This window comes from Cavia porcellus, unplaced genomic scaffold, assembly GCF_034190915.1.
Source record: "Cavia porcellus strain 051 isolate PalLab524CR breed Dunkin Hartley unplaced genomic scaffold, mCavPor4.1 scaffold_9, whole genome shotgun sequence".
Lineage (NCBI taxonomy): Eukaryota > Metazoa > Chordata > Mammalia > Rodentia > Caviidae > Cavia > Cavia porcellus.
In genome coordinates, this window is record NW_026947492.1 from 64593470 (window position 1) to 64617556 (window position 24087).

At 35.5% G+C, this 24087-nt stretch overlaps 3 pseudogenes; all 3 read left to right on the forward strand.

Moving 5' to 3' along the window:
• Window positions 1–2199: 2199 nt before the first annotated feature.
• LOC100713074 (olfactory receptor 52E2-like) lies at window positions 2200–3125 on the forward strand (annotated as a pseudogene).
• A 5445-nt stretch (window positions 3126–8570) lies between these two features.
• On the forward strand, window positions 8571–9488 carry LOC106026611 (olfactory receptor 52D1-like; annotated as a pseudogene).
• Window positions 9489–21769: 12281 nt separating this feature from the next.
• On the forward strand, window positions 21770–22488 carry LOC100712806 (dnaJ homolog subfamily B member 6-like; annotated as a pseudogene).
• The last annotated feature ends 1599 nt before the right edge of the window (window positions 22489–24087 follow it).

Below are 24087 nucleotides of genomic sequence, written 5' to 3' on the forward strand. Positions count from 1 at the left end.
AAAATATGAGGTTCACTGTGTGCAATCTCAGCTAATCATTATCAATATGACCCAGAAATATGAAATAGAAACTGTCATCAATAATCTATATGTTTAAAAAGAAAAGACATAATACTGGCTTTAATAATAACATTAAGTAGATAGATCAATATACTTGATGTTAATTTTTATGAGAATAAATTCTGTTTTTGTTCAAATAGTTTGGGAAACAGAAATATGTCCTTCTATTTTCCGTTGTTCAAATCACTGATAATTATTTTCAAATATATACAATGTGAAACTAAGATTAAAATTGTGCTGTGGTGAAATAGTTTTGAAAAATTCATTTAAATATTTCATTTTTAGTATATACTGAAAAGTGAAAATAACTATCAAAGAAGAATTTGGTTATATGGTTCTGAAATTTAGTTACCAAAATTGAAAGCTGAAGACATTTATGTAGGAGCCTCTGTAGGAGTCTGTGTTATAAAGAAGTCCATGAAAGAGATTGTCAATATATCCAATATTGCATTGGATAGGAAAGTACAGAATGACTCAGAATTACAGATACAGGGAGATACCATAAAATGAGGGCTTACTATCTCATGTCCCCAGTCATGTGATGTGTGCTACCACTCCCAAGCAGCCTAGCGATTTTAGAACTGCAATTTAATTCACAATGGATTTTGCTAAATGAAGAGTATTTTGTGTAACATGTAAAACGATAAGTAGCACTTATTTCTCAGCAAAATGGTGTAGTGTGGTATGTTTTATAACTTCTGGCAATCACTAACAAAATTTTATGTTCAGGAAAATTAAGCCTGAGATTGCTTTATTTATTTACATACTTTTCAGAGAAAAAACTATATGCAACTAAAGTTTTCTTATAACCATTTAGCCATTATTTTACCTGCTAAATATGTTCAGTATTTAAAATTGCAATATAAAGTTGTAATATAAACTTGCATGAAATAAAGTATTAACTATTTTAAGTTAGATAATAACTCCAAAATTCTTAGATTTTTCTCAGTTTTATTGTTTTCTCTGATTTGGGGCATGACAATTTTATTTGACACAAGTGATGTTTTATATTAGAGACAGAGACAGAGACAGAAAGAAAGAAAGCCAGGGAGGGAAGGAAGGAGGCAAAGAGGGAAGGGTGGAAGCTGGAATGCTGAAAAATCTGTATTTAGGTCTTTGGGTAAAAATCATCACTATAAATGAGTTATCAGAGAAAAATGCATTGGAAGAAGGCTGAAAAATTCAAGATGTAGGAGGAAATTACAAAATATAATACTGTAAAATTCATCTTTCTAAAGCCTATATAATAATGCAATTCTTCAGTTATAGATGCATGCATCTGTGGCCCCCATACAGAAACAAACAGACCTCAGCTGGTTGAGGCCTGGAAAACAAGAAGTACTCCCTACTCTGATGCCCATAAGTGACAGGCTTATCCAGAGAAACACAGGCTTGTGATGATTGCTATGGAGGTGACATCCTTTCGGATGCCTGTAGGGCTTTGGTGTCCCACTAACATTGTAGATCAGGGGCCAGTCCTCTGATCACTGATTCAGAAGACAGCTGTAGTGAGTGTGACATCTAGTGGGGATCTCATTCTGAGGGTTGCAGCCATTATTGATGCCCTATGGCTCTGTTTTGAGGTTCTGTATTATTTCCATTGTTTTGTTGGGTTGAGTTTATTCTCCTTTGTTTTGTTTATGTCAAATCTGGTGGTAGGAGCAGCTGTTTCAAAGATAGCGAGGCACATTATGGTAGCAATTTTGAGTTTACTACAGGCTTTATTTGACATTCTTTATTGCATTCATTATTCTGTTTTTATTGTTTCTATTCTATTCTATTCTGCTAGATTTTTACTGTGTTCCAAGTTATCTGCAGTTATTTGAGACATCAAAAGGCATCATGGTATCTATTGTTAATTTTGTAATGTTTTAAAGTTCTGTAACACTTAAACTGGTTTGTTTTGATTGGCTATATTATGGTTTACCCTCTTTAAAATTAAAAAAAAAAAAAAAGATTTCCCTTACCACTCTATATATAATGCATCCCAAGTTGATGGAATTTCTTGCAGCAGTGTATATGCAAAAATTTATTATGTTCCTTTGCCTTTAGTTTTAGCTATAGAAAACTGCACAGGGACCTCCAGACTAGAAAAGCATGCATTTCTGAAGACTGTGAGCTGATGCATTGTGAATCAGGATGTTCTCACTCAATGATACTTCATCCCACCCTCTTCCTTCTTGTTGCTGGGGATCCCAGGTCTACAATCCCTTCCCCTCTGGTTTGGCTTTCCCTTTTGTGCTGTATACATGATTACACTCATAGGGAACTTCACTATCCTGTTTGTGATCAAGGCTGAGAGCAGCTTACATCAGCCCATGTTCTATTTCTTGTCCATGTTGGCTACAGTTGACTTGGGCCTCTCTACCACTACCATCCCTAAAATGCTTGGAATCTTCTGGATTAATCTCAGAGAGATCAATTTTGAAGACTGTCTCACTCAGATGTTCATCCACAAATTTACACTCATGGAATCTGCTATCCTCTTAGCAATGGCTTATGACTGCTCTGTGGCCATCTGCAACCCACTCCACTATAGCATCATTCTGACCAACAAGGCTATTGCTGTGATTCGTATTGGTGCATTAGTGAGGGCAATCCTTTTGGTCATTCCATTTGTATTTCTGATTTTGCTGTTGCCCTTCTGTGGGAATCATGTCATTCCCCACACCTATCGTGAGCACATGGGCCTTGCTCGCCTGTCTTGCGCCAGTATCAAGATCAATATCATCTATGGTTTATGTGCCATATGTAATCTTGTGTTTGACATCATAACCATTGCCCTTTCATACATACAGATACTCTGAATTGTTTTCCGCCTCCCTTCTCAGGAAGCCCGTGTCAAGTCCCTCAGCACGTGTGGGTCTCATGTGTGTGTCATCCTTGCCTTCTACACACCAGCTCTGTTTTCATTCATGACCCATCACTTTGGCAGAAATGTCCCCTGCTACATCCACATACTGCTGGCTAATCTTTATGTTGTAGTGCCACCAATGTTCAATCCTGTCATCTATGGAGTCAGAACCAAACAAATCTATGATTGTGTGAAGAAAATATTGCTGTAGAGACAAACTATGGAAAAGGAATACAACCTAATTAATACAGCACTCCGTATGCAATTGTATGAAAGGTCAACCAGAAGAATGCATTGTTATGAAAATTACTTTCCAGTGTGTGAATTTATTGGCTCTCCTGGAGTATTAAAAAACACTCATTCCAAATGCTTTTCACATCACTTCTCAGCCTCTGTTTCTGGATTCTTCTTCTGTCCCTTCAATCTCCTTAATGTTTTATTTTAGTAGGTTATTAAATTTTCTGTCTTTTGCAACATCTTTTTGATGTTTTACAATCAATTTTAACATATACAATGTTAGAATAATTCATGTTTCTTGAACTATCTTCTCTCAATATTGCTGAGGACCTTCTGAGGTAAGGAGCAAACCCAAATTCTGCTGCCCATAGAAAGTCATGAATAGTCCAAATGATTTGTTCATTTCCTAATATACTGTCCTTAGTTCACTCATGTTATCATTTCTAATCTTTTTGTGCAAATATTGTAGGACTGATGTTAGTATTTTTCCTATTTTTTATGTTAAACATAAAAGTGAAATCCTTTAAAAATTGGAGTTATCCTTTTTCCTTTTGACACAAACTTATGATAAACAAGAGATGCACCACTTCTGCTGATGAACAGGCTCCAGAGAGTTGAAGAAGATTCACTTCTCTCCCAACTTTCCAGATTTTCCTAACCTGTTGATTTTAAAAATAGAAGTATTGTGTTCTGATCTCAACTCTCTAATAATCACTGGTTTCTTTCACAGACACTATGGGAAAAGCACCCCACACCCTCCCCATGAGAGCCTCAGGCTCCTCAAGTCACGTTCAGAAGAGCTGTAATTCAGATGAATGCTCCTTTAGTCCACACATGTGCTATGGTGAGGTAAGGCAGTCACACTGACTCTAGATGTTTCAGAACTGGCCTGTCAGCAGCCAGAAAAAAAATTTCATGATTCTTCCCAGAGCACCGAGGCTCAGAAAAGTGGGCTTGTGGAAGATTTCTTGAGACAACTAATATGATTTGAGTTTGTGGCTCCTGAACGAACTGCATGTGTCTTACAAGAAATGGCATCTCTCTCCAGTTATGAGCTGGGACAAGGCTGTAACTATTTCTAAGAATTAATTTGAGGCTTTCCTCCAAGTCTCAGTATATGAGGGAAAGTGACATAAATTAGATTAAATGTGAGATTTATTGGTGTCTATGCTTAAAATTTTTTATAATTCTGGTATAAATTACGTTGCACACAGCTCACAGCAATCTGAGTTATGTCATTTTGCATTACAAAATACTATGAGGTACACATCTTGTAAGATACTGTGAAATGCAAATATTAATACTCTGTAGTTGTTCAAATATGCACTCCGTGGTGAGAGTACAACAGCTTTAGTCAAACTAATGAACATCATTAGCTCGTTTTCTAGTCTGTATCATAATAAAATTACCTGCCCCCAAATTCTTATGAAGACAAACTGACATAATGCCAGTAATGTGACTAAGAATGGGTCTAAGACAAGCTCAATCCATGTTGGCTTATATTATTTTATTTTTATGAAGAGGTATATAAGGGAATCCAGGCATGGTGGTACACAGCTGCAATCTGCAGTCAGGAGGCACAGAGAGGAGGATCACTGACAGTTCAGGCTTGACCAGGGCTGCATAGTGAGTTTAGGGCAAAGTCTTCACTATTGAGAAAGATCCTGTCTCAAAACTATTAAAAAGATGAATAATGGAGACACGATTTATGCAAAGGATATCATAAATCATATATTTTCTTCTTGTCCCAAAGTGTATATATGTATGTTCTTCATCATCTTAGTTTCTCTGTCACTTCATCTGACAAGAAAGAGAGGCTGACAGACTTCAAATTTGTAGCTGACTGCTTCCTGAGTAAATCTCAATATGTAATATTATCATTAGGAAAATGTTGAGGGTTCATGTGGATCATACTATATTTGAACTGATAGATACATACATATCTGTTTAAGACTGGTTATTCAAAATTATATTGAAATTATTTATGTAAAAATAATACCTTAGCTTCTCCTTTTATTGTTTGGCTTTCATTGGAACAGCAAACAAATAGATAGATACAATTTCCCTCCAACAAGAATCTGCAATATAGTAAGGGTCAAATGCATGAAAATAGAAAGTACAATATGTCAAAAGATGGAAAACAGTTAAGGGAACCTCCTATGGGATACCAAGGTAGCTAGACAAATGAGGAAAATGTCAGTTGCTAGGTGAGTAATGTTCAACATAATTAAAGGTTATTACAGGTTCAGGTTCATAGCTTTCATAGACTGAGAAAATGACTAATCTCTACAGAGAGGGAGGTAGAGTAAAATATTTCTAGAGGTTAGAAAAATTTATTAGTGATTCACACAGTGAAGAATACATGTTTTATTACATCTTGCTTTATGTCATTTTTTCTTGATGAATGCGGTTGAAATACTGCATTACTTATTCAGAAACCATAAACAGTACAGGTAGGTAATCTTTAAATACATGAACACTGCTAAAATCTCATACCATAGTGATAAAGTAAATTATATTCTGACTCTACATTTTGCTATCAATTATGTATTTTTCTGTTAATTTTCCATGAAATTAGATACACACATATATCTGTTTTTGGAAAGATATTTGTTTGCTTAATTAAAAGTAAATTATGAGGGGCTAGGGGTTTAGCTCAGCGGCATAAACACCTGCCTTGCAAGCAGGCAGTCAGGAGTTCGATCCCTGGTACCGATAAAAACGAAAAAGACCAAAAAAAAAAAAAAGTTAATTATGAATATTCCTATAATACTGTAAAAATCAAGTTGATATTCTTTTTAATTTCAATATGTGTTTGTGATATTACTTCATGGAAACACATTGTATGCTGTATAAAACAGTCTAAATGTATCATAAAGTTTTGAACTTAACTGTTAGTTCACTAATGTACATTGAGATGATTCAACTTTCATTAAATTAGAGATAAGTTTATAATGAGAATAATTTTATATAATCACATGCATAGGTATGAAACTAATTCTCCGGGATGAGAAATAATTAAATTATTTTTCCAATAATATTATTTTAATGATTAGTGTAAAATATTATTCTAAAAGTTGTATCATTTCACAGAATCCTACCAATTACTCTTAAGTGTTGCTTTTTAATCCATGCCTCACTAGCACCATTAACTGTGGTATTCCATTGGATTATAGTACATAATCTGTACTATATTTATTTAAGATTCTGTTTTCTCATTGTAGTAATGATAAAGCCAATTTCAAGGTATTTGGTGTTTTCATCCATTTCATTGTGAATTTTTCTTTTGCAAACTATACACTTACATTCTACCTGGAACATGGAGAAAGAAGGAATGTTAAAGTAAATGAGAAATATAAGAATGCTGAGAGAATCACAAATACAGATGCATGATATATGTATTCCTTTGTAGACAAGTAAGACTGAGAGATTCTCATTAGATTAATTTTCTTAGGTAAGAGTTAGTTGTCAAGTAAGTGCATCGAAAGAGTTTTAATAGAGGATATAGTCCTAGATTTCACACAGCTTCATTATGAAATTTGAATATGGGGCTTTGAAACAGTATTCATAATCAAATATCTCTGTCAAACTTGCATAACTTGTCACATAATTAGTGTAATTTACCAGTATAATTAATTCTTATGTATCTGGAAAAAGCATGTCAGTTAGAAACTAGATCTAACACTTCCCAGTTGCTTAACTCCATATAAATTATTTAAACTGTCCTAATGCAAAATAGAGATAACATTTATAGGAGTTTATATGTAAAGTGTTCTTAGGAAATCAGTGAAATCATAATCAATGAATGATAAATTTGGAAATGTTAGCTATTATTTTATCACATAATTTTCAAGCAATCTGGCTCCTTTTATACTTCTTCTGTCCTATGGGGCAATGACCGTCCCCATTGGTCCCAATGGTCCTAATGCTCCTTCAGATCACGATTCAGAAAACGACATTTCTTAGACTTTCCAAAGTTGGCCTGGCACATGTATTCAACTATTTTCATGTTCACATGGTAATATCCATCCATAGGGACTCTGAAGTTCACATAACAAATTTAAGCAGATACTTCAGATGTGAATTTTTGAAGATAGATTGAGTCTATACCATTTTATGGCATTACAATTGAATATTGGAGTCACGTATGCTACACACAGTTCAACACTTGCTTTTCATGATTATAAGTCCTTTTATTTATGAAAGTCTATAATAGTGAGGGAATTACCACAAGATCCACATCAATTGTGTTTCTAGGGAAAAAATAAAAAGAACTGTAAGGCAATTGTATGATTTTCAAAATGCTGTGATAATATTCTTTGGAAAGGAAAAAAGTAGGATGAGCAAATTACAGTATAGAGCTGAGGTAGGGGAATTTATGTAGATGACTGCAGAGTAAAGAGAATATCATGAACTCGACTTAAATAGAGTAAACTGCCCAGGAATTGAATTTAAACAAGAGTGATTGCTTTGACTTATTAGATAAGTAAAAGGAAGAGATGGGCAATCAGATTATGGGTTATAGTGGCATCTTCCTAAATGGTCTGCTAAGAAAAGTAAACCCCAATACCGTTGGCCATTGAGTTATGAATAGATTAGTGATTTGTTTATTTCTTGATACACTGTCCTCAGCTCACTCATGTTATCATCTCTAATTTTTCTTGCACAAATATGTATAAATCTCCTGATCATCCCACCTCAAATAGACACCTTGTCCTCTTTTTTAGTTTTGTATCTCAAAATCACAACCTGTTGTTTGGTATGACTTTAACAATTATAGCTAATTTTTTTAAAAACCCTCATATTCAAAACCTCCCATCATCTCTCTTATTGCAATATTTTCTTATAACTGCTCTACTTCTTACTCTATCATTGCATGACTCCTACACATTTTTAATTTTTAATTATTACCACTTTCTTTTCAATCTACGAGGATATATTTTTAATATTTTTATATCTGGATTTGTGTATATAAATATCTCCTTGGCTAGCATTTATATCTATGATGTATTACAAATCTCAAATTGATCTATCAGTGAAAATTACCAATACTGACATTGTGACATAAGTTACTAAAGCTGCTCCTGTGTAGTTAAGGTGATTGACACATCTCAGTGAATCTTAATGAGAAAAACAAAATATTCTTTCAGATCTCAGTGTAGATACCATCCACAGATTTAGATGCTATGCATTTCAAGACACTGTAATCGAAATAATACCAGATACTGTTGAATGATGTGATAATTTTTAACTATTATATCTGGATCTTTGTATGTTTTGTAATTATTCCGTGGTCCTACCGTTCCCTGCATTTGCTTTCCATTTAGCAATTTGAAAGCACACAAATTATCATTTTGTTGGCTTTAGGGGAAGCATCCATGAAGAGTAGGCTACAGCATCAGGACCCTGCTATATCAGCATGAAAACCTATGTGCTTCCATCAACCTTCATTCTCATTAGCATTCCTGGCTTGGAGGCTGCCCACTGTTAGATCTCCACCCCATTTTGCATGATCTACCTTTTGGCCCTAGGTGGGAAATTGTTCACTTGTGTTTATCATCAAGACAGACCCCAGCTTCCACAAGCCAATGTATCTGTTCCTCTGCATGCTGGCAGTGGCTGACCTTGTTGTGTGCACTACAGCTGTCCCCAAACTTCTCAGCCTCTTCTGGTTTCATAATGGAAAGATTAGCTTGGAAGCCTGCCTCAGTCAAGTGTTCCTGATTCACTCTTGCTGCACCATGGAGTCTGGTTTCTTCTTTGCCATGCTGTTTGGTCATTATGTAGCCATTTATAACCCACTGACACTCAGCTATTCTCATACACTCTATAGTTGGAGGAATGGGACTTGCCATTGTACTCTGAGGCACAGCACTTCTCAGTCCTCATCCTTTCCTGCTGCTCTGGCTTCCCTACTGCAGAACCAACATAATTTCCCACACCTCATCAAGCTTGCCAGTGCTGATACAAGAATTTGCAGAGCCTGCAGCCTCATTGTTGTCTTCATCACTGGGGGGTGAACTTCATACTAATCCTTTCTTCCTATGTCCTCATTCTCCACACTGTCTTCCACCTCCCTTCCAAGGATGCCAGGCTCAAGCCCTTGGGCTCCTGTGTCTCCTATTTCTGTGTCATCTTAGCGTCCTACATTCCAGCCTTCTTCTCTTTTCTCACATATAGGTTTGGGCACAAAGTGGCTCCCCATACCCACATTTTTGTGGCCAGTATCTATTTTCTTGTTCCACCCATAGTAAGCCCTATTATTTATGGTGTAAGGACCAAGAGAATACGAAAGAGGTTCCTCAGATTGTTAAATTTTTTAAAGCCTCTGAATTGAGTAATGTAAATTGTGATAGCTCAGACCACGGAATAAAATCCAAGGAAGCAAGAAATTAAAATTTAGGGAGCAAAGCCTTTATTTTAGGCTAGGCCCGGTGACACAGCCTCCAGGAGCCAATTTGGAGACTGTGCCCCTGACAGCTAAAAGTCAGGGCTTTTATCTTGTAAATCCACAAACAGCTGCTGGTCACACAATGTAAGGAGGGGGATGGAGGTGTGGTGCACTACAGAGCAGAAACAGAGAACACGGAGAGATTACATTTTATGGGAAGAGCAAGATTCAGGTAAAAAGCAAGTTTTCCTGCAAACAAGCAAGTTTAGATAAGAAGAAATCCTGTTTTCCTCTAGCAAAGAATAGAAAAGTCTAACAGCAATTAACAACCTTAGTTACCTTATCTTAGCATCACATCTGTTATTTGTAGAGGGCAGCAATGGTTAACATATCATTTAGGTAAGATTTTACAATTCTTTACAGAGGAGAGCATTGATTAACATATCAATTAGGTCACCCAGAGGGGGAAGGGAGACATATAAGGAAGCTATTTTTCCTAGAGTATAACAGTAATGACCTGGAATAGCTAAAGAAAGTGTTATATTTTTTTGGCCTAGAATATATGGTTTCTTCATTAAGTTCTACTTTTAATGATCCAATGACTAGGTTTTTCTTTTACTTTTTTTTTTTTTTTTTTTTTTTTTTTGTGGAAAGTAATTTTTTTCCGAGACAAGATGTATGGCTAAGAAATTGTAACAATAGACTATATATACATACTATAAATGTTTTTCAAAGAATAGTGGAATTACTCTAAAATGCAGTTTTCATTACTCTGGTCTTAAGTAATCATTTGAACTTATCATGTGTGATTGTCATGCTCTGTATTTGAAAGTTCTAATTTTATGTTTTCTCACATTTTATTTTATTTTTTCCTTTTTCATTAGTATGTATTTGCAATTCATTCATCATAGTAGATGGGTGGGTACACATTTCAAATGTTATTTTCATTAAAGTCATCTTGCTTCTGAACTGTTTTGGAGATCAAGTATATGGAAAAGCACTAGAATATGTGAAAAATCTCACCATTAACTACTTTTTGCTAGATCATTTTGATAATACTGTGTAATCCTCTAGAGTAGTTCTGATTTTTATGAAATAATAGCTCAACTAACATCTTTAATATAAGCCAGGTACACTGACTTCCATTACCAAAAAATAAAATAAAATAAAATAAAAATTCCTAGATGCTTCAGTATAAAAGAAATGGTCACCACGAGTGGAATGGGGGTACTCAAAGAAATGAGGCATGATACAGTTAGGAACCAGGGATCTTTTATTTGTTTCATTAGGAAGAAATTTGTTGAATTCCATAATCCATATTCCTCAGTATTAGTTTTATTGAATGGAAGAGAATGCCCACCCGTGGGGGATAATGATCTGTTCCAAATGCCAAAAGAATGGTCTTTTCATGGGCTAAAAAGGACCAACTGAAAGTAAAAGAGACAGGCAGACCCATTTGCAGCTAAAAGGAATTGCCCAGGTTTGCTGTTTTTGAAGAGGAAAAACAGTAAATAAGTCAGTCTTCTGTTTGAGTCTCTAGTTTTCTTTATATAGTTTTTTTTTTAAAGTCTGAAAAATTTTAGGGGAACAGGAAAGAAGAATAGAAATGAGAAATATGAAAACCTCTTGAGATACAGGAGGGTTCCTAAATAGGTTGCCCTGAAGTACAATTTTTAATATCATGATTTGCTTGTCTCCTTAGATGTAACATTATTTCTTCTATCCTATATCACCTTTCATTTTTTTGAGTGAATCTAATATTTTTATGCAATCTTTCTGGTATACAATGAAACTTGCTGTACATATTTTTCCTGCTTCAAAAGTAATGGCTTAATATTTGAAAGTAATGTTAAAAACATTTTATGTCTCTTAAATCTTAATTTTTGATAATGTTAAGTTCATATTTTTTCTAATGGATAATATCCAGTATGAACAAACATCGATTTTTGTTTGGCCATTTGAATTATGACATTGCCTATTTTATATTCTTTTATATAAAAAAAATCTCTTGACAACTAAATTTTTTGTGTGTGTGCATGTGACTTTTTGAGATAGGGTTTCACTGTGCAGTTTAGACTGGCCTTGAACTCACTTTGTAATGCAGATCAGCCTTGAGCTTGCAGTCATCCTCCTGCCTCAGCCTTCAAAGTGCTGGGATTACAGGCGTGCACTACCAGGCCTGGTCATAAAAGTTTTTAAAAATAGAATAAATATTTGATTATGGATACTCAAGATTATCAAAGGACAGAATACTTCAGTATATTGCTGTTATAGTCATGATATTTACAATATATTTCATTTCAACTTTAGCCATTTTTTTAGTTATGTTAAATATCAGTGACAATTTTTATGCAAAGATAATTATATCATCAAGTAAAAATTTTTATCAAAATGTTATTTTCTCAAAACCATATGTACAAAAGAAAAAAATTTGTAAAAACTCATGGGAAATCCTCGGAAGCAAAGATACAAGTGAAATGTAAAGCCAAAGTAAAATACAATGAAAATAATATAAATTCACAATAATATATTTCCTTGACCTTTCATAATTCACCACCATATGTATAGTTGTCCATTTACTCACCACACTTCTTTCTGCTTAACTAAGCGTCCTCCTTTCTCAAGTACATAGTGCAACACACATTTTAGTGAGAGTCTCTGTTACCTCTTCCTCAAGTCTTTGTTATTTTACCCTTCTTCCTCAGCTGTACTTTAAACCTTAGCACAGAATTCAGTGCTCCCACTGCTGCTTTTTCTGATTCTTTTGAAGCATTGTCCTACTCCTCTGGAATATATTACTGCTGGAATGCAGATTGCTGTTGACCATATTACCATGAATTTGTAGTTCATTATATTTTTTCAGACTACTAGTAAATCTTATGATTTTCTTTGCATAAATTTCACAATGGTTAAGTCACAAAAATCAGACAGAATCTGGTTTGAATCTGTTCAAATGTTACTCTAGAGAGGCAAAGCTATGGTGGCAGTGATGATCTGTCACTCATGTTTCTGAACTTTCCCTCCTGACCGTCACAGGCACACAAAATTGAGCCACAGCTGTGCAGATGAAGGCACAGAGAAATTACTTGCTAAAAACAAATTATAGGTCTGGGGATTTAGCTCAACACATAAGTGCCTGCCTGACAAGTGTGAGGTCATGAGTTTGAACCCTGATACAAAAAACATCAAAAAACCAAAAACACCGAAATCCTCTCCCCAAAACTCAAATTGTACCTAATAACTTCATGCTCAAGCTAAACGCATAAAGAATCAATATCTTCTATCATTTACTGGATTCTAGTAAATGCATTATTGTATGTTTGTGAATATTCACTTATCTCACAATTTTTTTTAGAATTCATTATCATAAAAACCCAATCGATCAATAGTTTAGCACACCAATACAAATAATTGGCTGATGACCAGATACACAAGGATTTGAAATATAGTTACTTTGAAGTTGTGGTTTTCCTATAATTTCACAGTTTTTTCATATATTTCAATTATATCTTAGAAACAACTCTTCACAGATTCAGATACCAAAATGGTTAGTGTCACTCATCTTATCTTTTATAACAAATTTGTATTAGCCAAAACTCATGTGGGATATTGAGACTCCTAAGGCAAGATTTATAATTACAATAGAGACTTTGTGTTCCATACAATGAATCTGTTTGTTTTCATATGAGTGCTGGAAAGATTTTAGCAAAACAGAAAGGTAGAGTTGTAACTTTCAAATATTATCTTTCTGCTTATTTACCTACCATATTTTATACTATCTTATTGTGGAACATGATCACAGAGTGCCTTTCTGGTTTGATAATAAACATATAGGGAAACATGAGATAGACAATTATACTTTTCCTTTTAATGTTTATATTGCTACATGTTTGCAATATATACATTTTACAGTCATCTTGGGGAGTAGGTATATGTGCATAACACAGCTTGTTTCTTGTTTTAATTCCTTCCTCTTCTCTCCCCACCTCCCACCCTATCTCCTTTTTCCTTTTTTCATTCTTGTTTATATTTTTAAAGTTAGTACATATGTATGGCATGTAATATTTTCAGTCATTGCGATTATTGGGATCATATGTAAAATACTTGAAGCTATACATGCAGGAAATGATTTTTTTATTCTTCTTTTTATTTTTTAAATAGAACCTCTATTGGATAAGAAATAGGTTCATATACTAAATTGGAATAGCAAAACATGGGGCATGGAAGAACATAGTACTTCTTCAGAAACCTTCATTTTCTTGGAGCAGCTGTGCGCAGTGTGTTCAGAGGGAACGTGCTTAGTTAAATTCACTTATGTATCCCTATAGAGTTTTCTAACGCCTTTTTATTGCCTTTACTGCTTAAAGTGTGGAGAAAGGATGAACTTTATAATTCTTGCACACCAAGAGTGAAGAAAATAGATGTGTGTATGTACTTGTACCAGTTAACACAAGGAATAGTACAAACAAACTAATTAAAAAGATGCAAAAAATATAAAATACACATGTGGAGGAAAAAAGTATAAAATGTTATTAAATTGCAGTCATTGATAGACACTGCATTACTGACAAATCAGTGAAAAAGAGTACAGAAAAGTAATTTGCTCCATTAATTTTAAAAAATTAATTTGACCACGTGAAAATTCATTGTCAGATTCAAATTATAATGATACAAGGAATACATCTTACATTTACACACTATTTAATTCTACCAGTTACCTCCTGATCAATTCTTTACATATTTTAATTTAATAATTCTTTATGTAGACTCGAGAAGACTTATAATATCAATACCCTTATTTTATAAGTAAGGGAAACTGAAGCAGAGTAATTAGTTGGCTTTCCCATATTCATAGAGACAATTAAAGTGAAACCTGCATTTGAATCTAGGATGTCTAACACTACATTTACATGCTAAACTACTAAGCTATGTGTCCGTACTCTATACTACGATATATTAATGTGACAAGCACCACCTAAAAGCACAAAAGATGTGAGATGGAAGATATTGTGTGGAGGTATCTCATTTTGGTTTACGCAGTTCTACCTGAAACCACTTTACTCTCTAGGATCTTCTAGGATTACCAACTTAACACACATCTGATTATGTCAAACATCTTTTAGCCTTCTCGAAGATACTTGCTTAGAATATCTGAAAAGTATTAAAAATACAGGGTGCTCAGGTCTACTCTAAAACATTGGATTCAAAATTTCTGTAGAGGATCCTATTTTCCATCCAATACTCTTCCTGGATTTTCATGATTCCAGGTCCATGGTCCATGCTTGAAGAAGCAACAAACTCAGGGAATTCTCTATGCTCAGCTACTATACCATTCTTAAAGCTTTACTAGGACTTCTAATTTTTAGTTTAATCTATGACAAAGGCATCTGAGTAATCAAAAACTCAAAATTTTCTTGAACTTGAAATAGGCTTGAGATTGTCTCTAATGTAAAAAGTAAGGAGAGACAGACACCTATAAGATAGAACATGACCCCTTAATTACTAGGGAAAGATGCCAACTTGGCTAAAAGGATCTGCTTAAACTTTAAAACAAAACATTTAAATCAAATGTGGGCCTGCACGAGAATGCAGAATCCCTGTGACACATGAATTACAGATACATGGCACAGGTTTTTCTCCTACACATCTCCTAGTGTGAGTTACTGGGGACAAGACAAGAGTGCTCAGAAAGCATCCATCATTTTTCCACCTGACTGGAAAAACAGGAAGAGCAGCCACTGTAGAATGGGAACTCCCCTCACAAAGTCATTTCTCCCTTTTCTTCCTTTCCTCTGGTGCTGGAGAAGAGTCTGGGTGAAGACTCACTACTGATGAAAGAAAGCAGCAGAGATCGACCCCACAACCATGATATAAGGCAGGATCAGCAGAAGCACACAGAGCTGGAGGAGGGCTGTACTACTAGGAAGGCTCCACCTTTAAAATACAAAACACTGCACATGGAAAAGACAGCCCCTGAGTCAGCACAATAAAAGAAGGACCAGCCCCCAGCTTCCAGTCCATGACAAGCTGGAAGTATGAGTCCGTGGTAATTCCTTTTTGCTTATAATTAATGGATTAGGCTCCCATAGAAATCCAAGTTCATGAGTCAGTGTTCATTGACACAAATAACTTCTAAGAATTTGTATCATCCTATCTTCTATTGTAATAACAAAAATTAGAAATTTTTCTTAGTGTGCAGTCTGTAGGATGTGACTTCCATGGGTGCAATAAAGAGAGTACCCTGAAGCTAATGTCTTCTTACAGTTTTAAAGACATGTTTGCAATTTAAGATCTATGAGAAGTCCTACAATGCCAGTTTTGTGAGAATGCTAGGTTTCTCTGGAAGTACACAAATACTCTTTCCTTTGAATCTTTTCCTCATATAATGTCAAAAAGGACCTTGATAATTCTGAGTGGTATAGTGCAGAGCTAGGGATCCATTAAAGTGACAAACAATAAACCAAAAATGTCACTCTAGACTTGGCATATTATGGGGACATCTCACATTCTTACAAGTCTGCTAGAGATGATTTCTTTAAAGATGTATAGAAAACACTGGAACTTAAGTAACAGCAAGTTTGACTTCTTTAAGTCCTTATGAAGTAAACAGCAGAGCAAACCTTTTATTTATTTGTTTTGGGGCCAAGAATCAAACTCATGACCTTGCATTTGCCAGGCAGGCTCTTGGGCTGCTGAGATAAATCTCCAGCCTGAGCATAGTTTTACAATAAAGAAGAAAAACCTACCTATCTTGACAAGTTGTTTTTTTTTCCCAACTTTTTCATGAGGAATTTTTTAGTATACAATAATGATAGCAATGTACTGATTTTATATATTTTTCTATTAACAAACTCAAAGGTGATACTCTCTTTGATGATGCAGCTGGGCAAATGGAAAATGCTCTGGTGTTGATTATTTGGACTAGCACAGTCTTGACATGAAATATTTGTTTAAACTTAAAGTATTTAAGAATTTACAGTTTTTATTTGCTTGGTATTCTCTGGATTTAGCTGGATTTTGTGCTAAGTTATGTACAACCACAATGTGCTCAGTCAAAATGGAAATAATATAAGTACTATTGTTCTTGCACATTAGGGAGCTGCATACCAGTGCCTCCATCTGCACAGGAGGCTGAGGCAGGAGGATCACATGTTCCAGAACAGCATGAACAGTTTAGCAAACTCTGTTTCAAAATAAAATATTTTTATAACATTAGAGATGTAACTTAGTGGTGGTACAATTCCCTACCAAGTTTTAGATCCTGGGATCAATCTCAAGTACAATAAATAAAACTAAATGATTGCAAATCAATGAAAAATATAAAATAATTTGTATATTATGTAGACTTATCTTTTCATTTCTTTCTGTTTTTTTTTTTTTTTTTTTTTTTTTTTTTTTTTTTTTGATTGTTTGTTTGTTTGGTACCGGCTACCAAACTTACAACTTTGCTCTTACAACAGGCAGGTGTTAGTGCCACTGAGCTAAATCTCTGGATATTTTTCATTTCTGAGTCCTAAAAAACTGACTAAATCAAACAATAATGACTGATGTACTTCCTCAAAGACAGACCTCATGCCTTCCAAATGTTCTTTCCATTTTGTACACAGAAAATTTTCACCTCGTCTCTCTTAAATATTATTTTTCAAATTTATGAAGTTATGTTTCTTTAACACTTATTGTCTAATCTGTTTATTTCTCATACCATAAATCACAAGACTCAGAGCAGGTGGAATAGATAGATAAAAACTGGCAAGAAAGATGTGAAATATTTTGGCCAAACCTATGAGTCAGGAAGCAGAAAATCCCAGGAGTGTAAAAGGTCAACACAACACAGTCATGAGATCCACAAGTGCTGAGTGCTTTCAGATGGACATCAACAGAAGAGAGCTGCAATACAGAACAGAAAGTCTGGACTCAGGAAATGATAAGGGTTATGATGCTAAGCATCAGTGCAATAATGGCACCTAAGCCACGCATGATATTCACCTTAATGCTCACATAAGATAGCAAGCAATGCCCACATGCTCTCTGTATGTGTGGCATAATTTAATGTCCTCAAAATGGTTATCATAGGATAAGTATGAAAAATTTCATGTGAAAAGACAAGAGTCTAAATAGGAGCACACATGCAGTAACAAATGCAACATCGTTTGTCGACCCCCATGTGTGACAAACAGTTATGTTTGGCCACATAGTGATCATAAGCCATGGCTAGAAGCCCTGCTGACTTCATGCCAGTGCACAGGTAGGTAAAGAACATTTGGATGAGGCATCGCTCAAAGGAGATTTGTCTCAGGTCAAGGCAAATGATGCTGTGCATCTTGGCAATGATGGGTGTGGACAGAGCCAGGTCAGTACGTGACAAAATGTACAGGAAACATGATGTAATGGACAACACGGTTAGTCTGCATAACATACAGAAAACTTGTATTTCCAAGTGCAGCTGTCAGAATCACAGCAAAGAGAGGAAAACCAAATCAGAGATGCATATTGTCCAGTACAGGAATTCCCAGAAGGACTGAGTGAGGATGAGGTAGAGTGCTGTTAAGTGAGGCCATTCTTCCCAGATCTCTTTATACCAAAGTAAATCATGGGAGAGAAAACACTCATTCCTCAAGTGGTGTCATCCTTGTTTAGTGTACAGAGAAGAATGCAAGAATCAGAGGAGCTTCTGTCATATTTTCACACATTGCTTCTCCATCGAGATATGGAAAAACATAAAATTAAATGATAAAACAAACCATAACGATTCAATGTATTGCATCACATTCTTTCAATTAGAATCAATATTATTTTTCAATGAACATTTTAATATTTAACACTTGTTTGGCAAGAGCTATACTGAGATTGCTTATAAAAGATGATCCAGAGAATGATTCTTTCCTGATGAAAGCTTTAAATTACTCGTGTATTTTTAGCATTGATGTTTGTACTAATTGCATTTGTCAGTGCTTTGAATTAATATTACTAATATTAATTATTTGCATGCTACTTTAGACTGGAAAAATATTGAGAAAATTTTGTATTATTTTATAAAAAATAATTTTGTTTATGGGCGTATATGTTACAAAGGAAATTATTTTAGCGTGATAAAATCACTATAAATGTACATGAGCTACATAACTGACATAAGCATATAAAATTACCCTTCCAAAAAAACCTCATTACTACATTCAATTAGAATTTTCAAAATCAATTTTGTATGTGTGTGGACAATCATGTACTCCTAGTGACTTTTGTAGAACTCATTCAAGAAAAACACTAGTATATTTATTGATAATTTGCATATAATGAAATTCATTAGCTTATAAATTCAGTGATTTTTATGTTATTCCTAGGGCTGTGAGACATTAAAATATATGATTTCATATTGTCATTATCTTTAAAAGAAACCCTATTTTCATTGGCAATAATTTCTCTCCACAGATCCAATGACAACCTTCAATAGGTATTTGGTCCCCATGGACTACCCTCTTCTGGATATTTCATACAAATGAAATCATATAGTATGTGGCTTTGGGATCTCAGTCTGCTGTGGTCTATATCATATCCCCATCTTGTTGCCATGACTGACTATAAGCTCGTGTTGATCTGGCATGGAGAGAACACATTGTTATTTTTGTTGTTGTTGTTGTTATATTGAATACCCAAGCATTATTTATTTGCTCAAAATAAAATACACATTACATTGTTTACACATCTGTATTTTTATGATGTGCTAGCATTTTGCATGCTGTGTGAGACATTTGTTTCAAATGAATCTGAAAAATTCTCTATTTTGTTCCCTATCTTCTCTTTTGTTATCTCCCATCCTGTGAGGACATTTTTACTTGTTGCTATAAAGTTTGTTTCTCAGACACTTATTTGCATGGAATAACATGAGATCGTCATGCACAGGGGGAGAGTGGCAAAGCAGAATTTGGCTAATGTCATGGCGAACAGCATAGAAGTGAGAGCAGAGATGTTCCAGGAGATAGCAGTGAATCTATGTCCCCACTTACCAAAAGTAAACTTAGAAGCTGACATATGTAATAAACTATCAGAGGTTAAAGACATCCAACACAATCACAAGCTAAAATTACCATACATAATGACAATCAGTTGGCTGTGTATTTTACATGTATCTGAGACTCAGAGGCCCGTGTGTACTTTCTTACTCTGTTCTTGCTATAGGGCTATTTGCGTAGTCATCCAATGGAGATTAGTAAAGACCAAAATCACAAAGGTGACACAAGCAGGGAGGGAGGAAAAGTCATGGCTGTGCTATGTTTCCCAGAGTTTTAAACTGGGAGTAATGATAAGGGAGGTTCTGAAAAGAAGTTCAAATGTAACTTGGAGATATCACTTGCTGGTTGGCTATCCAGCTATCTTTCTAAAGAAAGGAGTGTTCGAAGGTACCCTCAGCTAGTACCATCTTCTTAATTTTCCATTGCTTACCTTAATGTTTTCATGGCAAATTAACATCGTATTTTGTAACGGCATTTTGTGTCTTTTTAGGATGAAATAACATTCCGTCATATGAACAAAAATCATTTTGTTTATCCATTTATGAGTAAATAGACATCTGAGTTTTCCCTTACCTTTATAGTATTCTAAGTAAGTTCCATTTGTGTAACATGTTTTAAATTTTGTTGGTGTGTAACTCAAGTTACAAATACTAGGCTAGAAGGTAAATCTACATTTTCCATAGTTGATAAACCATTTCACAACCACATCATCACTGAAGATTCAAGTTCTCTGCATTGTCATCAATGCTAATTATTACCTATTATTTTTAAAATATCACTGATTTGAACTTAATACTACAAAGCTAATGTGATAAAATCAGCATAGTGCTAGCAAAACAAAAGACAGAATTGGGGATCAGCAGAACAGAAGATGCGGGTGACACTACAAAGACACTCAGCCATCTTATCTTTGACAAAGGTGCCAAACATATCTGCAGGAAGAAAGATAGTCTCCTTGAATATATACTGCTGGAAAAACTGGCCTTCAACATACTAAAGACTGAAACTAAACCCACCCAGGCCTATCATCATGTACTAACGTAAAGTCAAAATTGACCACAGATCTAAATATTAAAACAGAAACACTAAATCTACTGGAAAAGAAAAAAAAAAGTAGAAATTTTGAAGACATAAATGTAGAGACATTATGAACAAAACCCAGACCACACTGGGAAATACTCTGAAGAATCAACGAATGTGCTCTCATTGTATTAGAAAGCTTTTGCACAACAAAAGAAATCATCAACAGAGGGAAAAGACAACCCACAGGGTGGGAAAAATTGCACTCAGCTATCCCTCTGACAAAGGACTTATGTCTAAAGCATGTAAAGAATTGAAAAAAAGTTAGGCATCTCAAATTTAAAGACTGACTCCAAAGATGAGAACCTGAGATGAATATGTACTTCTCAGATGAAGAAATACAAATGGTAAATAAATATATGAAAAATGTTCAGCATCACTGGTCATTTGACAGATGCAAATTAAAATAAGCTGAGATTGCATCTCACTTCAGAAAGAATGGCTACCATCGTGAAATCAACCAATAACAAATGTTGTAAGTAGGGCTGCAGGGAAAAAGGAACAGTACTCTATTGTTGGTGGGAGCGTAGACTGGTGCAACCACTGTGGATAGCAGTATGGAGATTCCTTTTAAAAAATCTATGATTATAAGTCCAATTAACCCAGTTGTTCGCCTCTTGGGTATCTCCCCAGAACAGTTAAAAATATCATATCATAGTGATATTTGTGCACCTACATTTATAGCAGCACAATTTGTAACAGGAAGATCTTGGAAACAACCCAAATGCTCATAAACCGAGGAATGGATAAAAAAGATATGCTTAAAATATATATAATAGAGTACTACTCAGCCATAAAGAAGAATGGAGACTTTAATAGGTACATGGATGCAACTTGAGACCTTACTCATAAGTGAAATAAATCAGAATCATATATGTAAACACTGCATTGTCTCACTAGTGTGAGAAGCTGAGCAAAGTAAATAAAATTCAAAATGTATGATAGATATTGTGAATTAGGAAGAAACTGTTTAAAAGAGAAAGTAAAGGAACGTGTGAGGAACCATCACAGACTCCAACAGCGTAGAGTCCTGGGACCATCAGGTGACCCGCTGTACACCTCCTCCCTTTTTACTACTGTGTATCCTTGTCATAGTTGGTCACTCTTGTCCTGGGACTTGTTCCAGCAAACTGTTAAAGCATGGTGGATTACCATGGAGTTTTGGGAGTGCAGACCATGCCTCCTCGAGGGCAACAAGAAGCATACTGGATATTTGCACTATTGTGGTGCCCAGATAGAAGTCCTGAGAATAAAGCGGCAGAGAGAAAATTCTAACAAGTGGCTGAGGCTTGTGAGGTATCATCAGATGCTAAAAGAATGGGCCATCTATGCAAATATGGCAAAGAACGTGTAAATGGTAGTGGAGGAGATGAAAGTCACTTCAGCGTCCATTGAAGTCTGGGTTCAAATTCTGGATCCCAGATGAAGTCTTCAGGGAGTTGTTTAGTGGAAGGGACCCATTTTTATTCATTTTCTTTGAAGACACATTTGAAGACAGTTTTGGGAAGCAAAGAAGACCCCGAGGAAGCAGAAGCCTTGATACAGGCTCTTTTTTCTCTGCCTTCGGTGGATTTCCATCCTTTGGAGCTGAATTTTCTTCATTTGATGCAGGATTTACTTCATTTGGATCCCTAGGTCATGGGGGCCTCACTTCTTTTTCATCCACTTGATTTGGCAGCAAGGGGATGGGTAACCTCAAATTTATATCAACTTCTACTAAAGTCATTAATGGTACAAAAATCACCACAAAAAGAATTGTTACAAACAATCAAGAAAGAGCAGAGGTTGACAGAGATGGACAGTCAAAGTCCTTAACAGGAAATTGTAAGGAGTAGCTTCTATGCTTGGATAGCAGGTAATTCAATGTACATATTTAACAGAAATGTTAGACTGGAGCGCCATTTGAAGATTAAGCAGGAACATCTTAAAAAATACTTCAATTAACTCTACTTTCAATATAACTGCACCTAAAGTATTTATAAACATCTCAGAGGAGCCCCTATTTACCATAGGCATTTGAGTTTATTGTTGGGATCACACAACAGGGTAATTTTTTGTCTTTAAAATTGTTGTAATCTCTATATGCACTTTGTTTTTTTATTAAACATGATCCGAGGTCAGCCTTGACTATTGAGTAGAGCTAGGACAAGATTGCACTGTAACACCAGTATGGCTGTGCTGTGCATGGTTTTTGAAACATGAGTGTCTACCTACTATGAAGCTAACACTGCCAGAATGAGTTTTCCACAGAAATTATTTCTTTTTTTCAATATATGGTAATGAACGATATTAATGCATTAATAGTAACACATTTCTGGTTTGATACATTAAGGATATTTGCTTGTTGTGCATGGATGCTGGTTTAGTAAAGTTCTGACAGTTGTTTAAATGTGTAATGTTAAGCTTAGGTTTATGACCGGCGCAGCCCCCCAATGAGACAGAGGACGCTCTTTTGGGTAACAGGAACTGCCGCTTTATTTACGCGGGCTCTGGTTTATATATTCGGCCGTGACCAATTACAGGCTGCCACGAGGAAGCAGGGCGGGAATGGGACGCAGGCTCTGGCTACTATATCCAGCTGTGGCCAATCAGGGGTTGCCACAGAGTCGGCATGGGGCGAATACGGAGTGAGCACGAGGTGCGCATGGGTTGGCTAATTTGGAGAGGGATGTAGTGCATTGCGGAAGCTGGTGTGGTCCTTAGTCCCGGGTGGGGTATGGTATGTTGAGCGCCTGGGCCCAACAGGTTTACAAAGGTGTAAACTGGATCTTTGTCTCTTGCTTTAGAAAAAGAAAACAAATGCTAGTAGGATTCTCTGTCACTTCATGTACGCAGAAGCCACACAAGTTTGGGGATTTCTCTTCTAGAAGAGCACAGTCATCTTTGAATTTGACATGAAATGATGTTTCTTCAGTTTCTAAGTCAGTTAGTGCACAGAAACATGCAAGTTGAATTGAAAATTGCCAGTAATAAGACAAAGAGTTAAGATGATATAGGGAAGGTTTTCTTTAAGACAAGCACATGAGTTTTCTAGGGAAATCAAACACCTCAGTAACAGAACACAAGAGTCTTACCTTTTACTAAGTACACTGAGCACTTGCTCTCTTATATGTTTGGTTCTCACTCTATAAATGATGGGGTTAAGTACAGGTGGAATAACCAAGTAGAGGTTTGCAACAAGAATGTGAACATAGTGTGGAATGCTGTGTTCAAATCAATGAGTGAGGAAGGAGAAGACTGAGGGGATATAGAAAACACAGAGAATGGCTAGGTGAGAGCCACACGTGCTGAGGGCTTTTCCCTGTGCATCCTGTGATGGGAGGTGGAAGAAAGCACAGAGAATGTGCACACAGGAGGTGGAAATAAGGACAAGATTCAAAAGAATCAGTGAGACCATGAAGAGTCCATAAATAGCATTTTCTGTGGATTGGTCACTGGTGGTCAACTTAAACATTAAC